We start from the raw sequence: 7,586 nt of genomic DNA on the forward strand, positions 1-7,586 counted from the left end.
TTCTCTTATAAATTAATCCAAATAAACCATAGGGGGGGGTGGGGGGGGGGGGGGCACTGAGTGCTCACCAATAATGTGTGTAAGAATAGGGATTGACTGTAATGTGAACTAGACTTTCATAAACCTTAACCACTGCACCTTACTGGAGACACCAATCCCGAGCCCAGGTAAAAATGCATCTGAATGAGCACACAGCTCACATTTGCCCCAGCCAGCCTGTGTGTGAAGACCTTAGTGCTCACTCATCCCCACTTCCCCTGTGTGAGGAGCTAAGCACAGATTTGTCCATGGCCAGCTCTTGTGCAAGAAGGTACACATAGGATTGTCCCTGCCCTGTTCTTCAGCAGGGATCCAAGAGCTCATTTCTCAGCCCTGCCAGGAATTAATGCTCCAATGAATTAGTTATTAAATTGGGGTGCTGCTCAATTCACAGGAGTTACAGAGAGGCATCAGGAGCCTAAAAAGATTGAAAAATCACTGGGTTAGAAGAATGGAACTAAGCTACCACTCTAGTAAAGAAAGGCGTTTCTGCCATGTAAAGGAGGACAAACGAGAGGCTGACTTTGATAACTGTCCTGTCAAAAGGTCTTCTAGAGCCTTTCTGCAAAACAAAATGCTAACCCCCTCCTTAAAGCAGGGTTCTTAAAAAATGGTATAATCTTATCTGAACTCAGTTACATAGTCCTTTATAAATGAACTATATATTTTATTATTCACTTAGGCTAATCTTACATCTTGCCATATGCTTCTACATGGACTGACTCTACCATCAGTGTATTGGCTAGCAGAGCTCAGCTCCTAGAAACATAGAAAAGGAGGGTTGAAAGGGACCTCCAGAGATCATCAAATCCAACTCTGCACCAGGGGAAGGGTCATCCTTATCCAGCCCATCCTATAAAAATCCACTATATAACCTATTAGTAAAAGTGCAGTCAACTCTGACACAACCACAAGACACAAGTAGAGCAGGGGGGTGCACAGGAAAATGTAACTGGGACCAGGAATGGAGGAAAATCAATAACTGAAGTGTTACTCCCTGAAAGTATGTCCACACTGTAAACTCAGCCTATGCTCCTCAATGGGTTTTTGCCCAGTTCCAACCCCCACCCCCTCATCCCGATAGCATTCACTTGGGAGATCTTAAAGCAATTGCTTACTTGCACTTAGGATCTGTGCTGGTTTGCGCAGCCAGGATACACATTGATATCCAAGCCATGCTTTAGCTTGGGCTAGAATTCACCCACTTTGCAGTAAGGTTGCAGGCAAGCTTACCTGCATACTGATAGTTCTCCAATGCTCTTCCCATAATCCCCCCCAAATGGAGAGCTAATTGACATATCTAATTGGGAAAGAATCCTACAGCATCATAGCACAAAGAGCCATGAGATGTACACTCAGACACAGACATACACAGGGACATGCAAAAATAGTGGGGAGAACACAGTCACTCAGGTAAGGTTTTGTTGTTGGAATGCACTTACTCGGGCTACATTTGGCCAAGTACTCGCACCTAGTTACTAACACACACAGTCTATCTGTACAGAGTAGACACAGGCTTCGCTATCATCTGGTCTCTGGCCTCTCCATGGGCCTGTGAAATTGTAGGTGGATCCTTACTCAGAAGCAGTGATTAATCCACAATTTAGTTCAGAATTGCCCGCTGAGGACTACAGAATCAAACAGTGGCTTATAATGTTTTCATCACTAAACTTATTTTAAAATGCAAATATACTCTCTCTCCAGTATCCTATTATTGACTGAATGAAGTCAATGAGATGCTGGCACAAAAAATATATAACAACATGCAAAATGTGGCCTTCAATACAGAGACAAAACAGAGCAACATCCTCCTGAGAAGGAACAATAAGTGCAGCAAAAATATTGCAAAACAAAAATATTTACCTAATACATTGAACTTATTTCCAAATGGTAGTCACGTAAATGTACAAAGAGAGAAGCAGCTCTCTTACTCCTCAGCGATGGAACGCTAGCAAAGTGCAAAGAATTCACCACTTCAGTCAATTTAACACGCAATGAGCTATGGTGCACAGCTTTATGGAACCTCTGCTGTTACTCTGGTCCAGGTTACTCCCTCTCATGGAATATCCTATAGCAAGGATGTCCATCTTCTAAACAGCTGTGGGCTGCATGCCCTGTTGGCCGCACAACTGGAGAGGCCACATACCACATGAGCCACACCCGTGCAAGCCACAGGCCCCTGAGCCGTGCACTGCAAGGGTGTCCTCCTGCTACCATGCACACTAGCCCCCTCCCGCAGCTCTCCAGCTGCAGGGTCCCCTGGCACTACAGGGCAGGAAGCAGAAGCTGGAAGAGCCCAGAGACCCCCACTGCTGCTGCTGCAGCTGGCACAATGGAGAAAGTAGAAACTAGGTGGGAATCAGGGGGGCCAAGCATTAACCTCTTGAGCCATATGTGAACCGAGGGCCACCAGGTGGACCGGCCTGCCCTACAAAATGCCCCATATATGCCCCCAGTATCTTGACAGACAACAATGGCAATCTAGTGAAGCCTCACTATCCAAGAATATTACCCCTTGGCAGTAAAGGCCCCAGCCACAAGGCCAGGACTTGGCAAAGCACCCTCCACCACCCCTGGTGAAGCTAGGCCACTTAGCAACCAGGAGTGGAAAGTATGCAGGGACAGAAGGAACGCAAGCTGGAGGGAGCCTGGCTTTGTCACTCGGGGGATGTATCTACATATGTGCTTTCCTGTGGTGTAGACTAATTAGCTCTGCATTGAAGCATCAGTCTACACGTGCTGGTATTAGGGCACAGTAAACTAATCAACTCCGCCATAAAATAGTACTACTGGGGACAGTACTATCTTATGTTGGACTCATTATATGCAATCCAATGCATATGTGGCTGGGAACCGCAGGCATAAATTGTGCCTAGTCACCCTAGGCAGCCAGAGGCCAGATTCCTGCCTGACCCTCATGTCCCAGATAGCCCCTCCACTGCCTGACATCACCATCCAGAGCCTGGGGCTGACTCCCATTTGCCCACTGCCAGCCAAGGTCTGGTCTACCCTGGCTCAAAGTGCTGCTGTCCTGGGTACATGCACCCGGGAGCAGTTGACTCCAGCTGAAACTGCCCCGGAGTTTATTGATTCACCTTAATTTCACATGTAAATGCACCTGGGGAGACTGACACTGCACTAGAAAGGAGAAGGCCATGATCTCTGGCCCCAGCCTGGGTCTTAGTGGAACAGAAATTATCCTACTGCCGTTTATCCAACACATATTAAATGCAAAATGCGGAGAAGCCCCTCAGAGCACACACCTAGATGGGAACAGAATCTAAAAGCCACATAACTGCCAAAAATTATACTTTCATGTGTCAGGTATCCAGGGTGTAGCCAAATTGGTCTAGAGGCAAAAGGAATCAGGACTCATGGTAGAGGTGATATCTTTTATTAGACCAACTAGATTTTGCAAAATAATTTTCTTTAATTGCAAGCTTTTGGACACAAACGCCCTTCTTCAGGCATAGAAGAAAAGACTACCTTGCAATTAAAGAAATGTTTTTTGCAAACATCTAGTTGATCTAATAAAAAAATATCACCTCTACCATGAGTCCTGAAAAATTATACTTCACATTTGTAGCTATGCAAGTGTCACTTGGGTGTGTAAATGGGTAACGGGACTGGGCTGTAAGTGCCTCTTTGCTTCTTCAGACAAACCCCTAACTGCTCAGAGAGAACTCTGCAGGCTTGGAAAACTGGGGAGGGCAGTGCCAAGGAGATGACTAAATCTATCCCACCCCACTTGCACAGAAGGTTGATTGCACATATGGCTCTGAGCTGCGTCTCTGGATTTAAAGCCATGTGGCTGAAAACAATAACTGTAAAAATAAAACCCGTCTGTCTGCTAGACCTCCATTTGGCTCTTTGGGAATAAGCTGACAAAAGCAAAAGAGACCTACTAAAGGAACACTGAAGATTTTGTGAACTATTTCATGTCTGACAGTTTTTCTTCCCTCAGAAGGGCTTTAACAGTTTGCCTACACATGTTGTGATAGCTAATAGGAATATATGAATCTTTTTAGGCTTGAGAATAATTTGAGCCAGCCATATTTTCATCAGTGCCATCTTGTTATTTAATGTTCCTTGCAATGCTTAGCATTATCTCGATTGAGCTAGTCTTTAGGCTTTACCTCTATACTGTCCTGCAAAGTAACAGTAATAAAAACCTTCCTGCTATGGGGCTCAAAGATATGAGTCTCAAAGACATGTTTGCTTTCTCACCCATCGTTGGGTAGTCTAGGCCAGTGGTTTTGAACCTGTGGCCCACGGGCCCCTGGGGGTCCACAGACTATGTCTAAGGGGTCCGCAAAAGATTACTATGATCAATCAAAAGTATGTGAATACCCACACTTACAATCAAAGGGATCGGCACCTCCACTCAAAATTTCCAACGAGGTCCAACACCTCCACTCGAAAGTTTTTACGGGTCCGCAAATGAAAAAAGGTTGAAAACCACTGGTATAGGCCATTATGCAATCATAATTTACTCAGCAGTGGAATTCACAGTGATCAGGTCATTACAGTCCATTCCATTAAACTATTGGCCCTGTATTTATTTATTCCAATACAACTTCCACTCAGGTCAGTGGTAGCTGTGTGCACAAAGCAAAGGGTATTATTGGGGCACATATTTTTAGTGCAAGACAGAAACACCTGAAAAGCCCAAAAGCTTTCAAGTGATCAGTTCTGTTAAAGAATCATTAGTCTTCACCCCCTCCAATGGCTGTAAACAACCCCCACATTCTAGATTGCCCTTAATCCAAAACAAAACACCCACTCATGACAATGTCAATTGTGTCTGCCAGAGGCTCTTTTTTAAAAATTTATCCAAGAGAACAGCAGAATTGGTCCTAAAGGAAATACAGGTCCAAAGGTTAGAAAAAAGCTTGTTAATCTATTTAGGTAATTTTCTGCAGTCCTAGAAATGCTTCATAATTAAGCATCATCTGGACCAGGCCTGTTCAAGTGGTAGCCTGCACGCCACATACAGCCTCCGAGGGCCTAAGCTGCAGTTCATGGCTTCTTGTCCAGGCACAAGTTCACCCTTTAGTTTCTTGCTGCTGCCACCCAAGTGCCTGCCCTACTCCTCCTTCCTCCATCTTCACTACTTGCCTCTGGGGCAGGTTGGAGCAGTGCTATGCATGCCATAGGGCTGACAGAGCTTATGGCTGGATGGTTCAGAGGAGGACCTGGGGACCCCATATGGCATCCACACCAGTGCAGTTCTGCAGGAGTTTCCCACAGTGTAGTGTGCAGGCTGCGTGGCACATCCAAGTGCACACAAGACTACATGCAACACCATGCTGTGTGGTGCAAGAGGTGGTGGGTAGCTCACATGAGGGCCACATGCTGTATGGCTGAGGGACCTGCAGCCTCTGGTAATTCAAACAGTCGGAGAGCCCTGACATGGACTATAATTGACATCGTAGTATCATGGTACTTGGGGCCAAGAGGGACCTAAACATCTTCTGACTGGGTAGAAAAATCTCAATCTACAATCCACAGAGTGCATGTTTTGATTATTCCTTTAAATAACTGTAATAATAATTAGTAATACTTAATGGGTACAAGCCAAATTCTGTTTTTTGCAACTGCTCCTCTACTCAGTGTGCTAGGACAAAAATAGTCCAGGACTAGGAGCAACTACCTCAGGGTGTGAGAGATCGCCTATCATCACTGTAATCTATTAAAAAAGAGAAGAGGCAGGAAAATAGAGATGTTGAAATTCAAAAGGGAATGAAGAAGGGAGAGTTCTGGCTATGATGCAGGGGCAGGCAGCCACTCTTCATGGCATTCTCCTCTACGGACCTATTTTGCCAGTGGGAATTCTCCCCACATTAAGGCAAATTCTCACGGAGAATTGCCAGGATACTTAATTTGTTTTGTCCTATCTGCATAGCTCAAAGAGAACGTAGCTGACCGGAGAATCCAATGAATACTGTGCGATTGGGGTCCGCATCAGTGTCATTCCATCAACCCTCAGACCTTGGCATCAACTGGAAGAAAAACAACATCTTATTTTTAAACAGATAGCTCAGATAGAGAAATGTCCCATTGCTTTTAGATGGATGCAACAGAAAGTCCACGTCCTATTTTCAGCTAGAAAAAAAATTCATTTCCAATGAAGTTCCTCCTTCCCCAAGAGGTCTCTTGTCCTACTGGTACATTTAAAACTACGGTTAAAACCTGTGATAGTGATTCTGAAGTCAACTATTTCCTATTTAAACTGTGAAATGTTTAAAATATGGCGATCTGTCCATGTTTTCCTTATCCCCACATTTAGAGTTGTAGTAGTAATTTATATCCAATCCATAGATTCTGTAACATTCTTTTGCTAGTAACATTCCTCTCACTCAGCTTCCATACCCACCTTAAATTGATTCACTGCACTTCATCCAACCTGACAATGTCAGATTCTTAATTTCAAGATGGTTCTTGGGAAGATGAAGCTACATCTTGTGCATTTCTCCGGACATTTGGAAGTAGCCTTTAGTCCCTCTGTCACTGTTTATTTGAATTAAACTACACTTCTGTACATAATTATCATTAATTTGTTTTCCAACACATACTTTTCCTTCACCACTTCATTTCTATGAAGTGTTTCCTTTTAGTAGTTATGAACTCTCCATATTTTAAAGGGGAGAAGCCGAGCAGAGTGAGCTCATGTTTTTCAATACCAAATCTTCCTGTTTGTTTCCATCAGATCTTTCAAGCTTCTAGCCATAATTTGTCTCATTATAACCAAGTTCTCCTATGGACAAAAAAAAAAGTCTCAGGGCTTTCCCACCCCCCAATCAGAAGACTACTTTTTCTTCTATGTTCTAAGCCAGTAATTTCATAGAATCAAATAAAAACTGAGGTGGAAGGGACCTCATGAGGTCATCTAGTCCAGCCCCCCTGCTCAAGTGTTTATCTGATCTGCTCTTAAACCTTCAAGGGATAGAGATTCCACAACCTTTCTAGATAAATCTATTTCACTGCTTAACCACATTCATACTCAGACTCGTTCCTAATAGACAACCTAAGTTCCCTGTGTCGCAATTTAAGGCCATTATGTCCTTACTGTATCCTGCATCCACAGAGAAATTACTATCCTTTTTGGCTAGGGACAGAAGTTACACAAACTGATTTAAGTGATCAGAAACCTGTTTAAACCTGTAACACAACAGAAACTCAGTGTGCATAAACCAGTTTCAAAGTGGGCAAAATTGGTTTAAGATAAACCTGGTTGAATGCAGTATCAGACTCTACTGATTTAGGTCAAACCAGTTTATGGAACTTCTGTCCCAGACCCCTTCCTAATTCAAGTTAAATCACAGTTCCCCAGCATGCTTTCCACTGGGCTGGGCTGGGCTGTCTGCTCCAGCAAAGCAGGGTTGGCCCTTCCACTCTGGCTGGCTAACAAAGACGTGTGGGTGGGAAACTTGTGTATGTACCCAGCAGGGGGGGAGCAACCCCTGCCAGACTTTTCCCCGCTGGAGTGGAGGGGGCAAGGGTGTGGAACAGCAGGTTCAGGCAAAGGGGAGGGAGGGGATTAAACC

The 7,586-nt window shown here is 44.3% G+C and overlaps 1 long non-coding RNA gene across 1 annotated transcript in view; it reads right to left on the reverse strand.

Annotated features, from left to right (window-relative positions):
- Positions 1–7,586, reverse strand: part of LOC109296107 — a 35,650-nt gene that overhangs the window by 1,719 nt on the left and 26,345 nt on the right. The gene's annotated exons all lie outside the window — the stretch shown is intronic.

This window comes from Gavialis gangeticus, unplaced genomic scaffold, assembly GCF_001723915.1.
Source record: "Gavialis gangeticus isolate Ggan-Ray unplaced genomic scaffold, GavGan_comp1, whole genome shotgun sequence".
NCBI lineage: Eukaryota > Metazoa > Chordata > Crocodylia > Gavialidae > Gavialis > Gavialis gangeticus.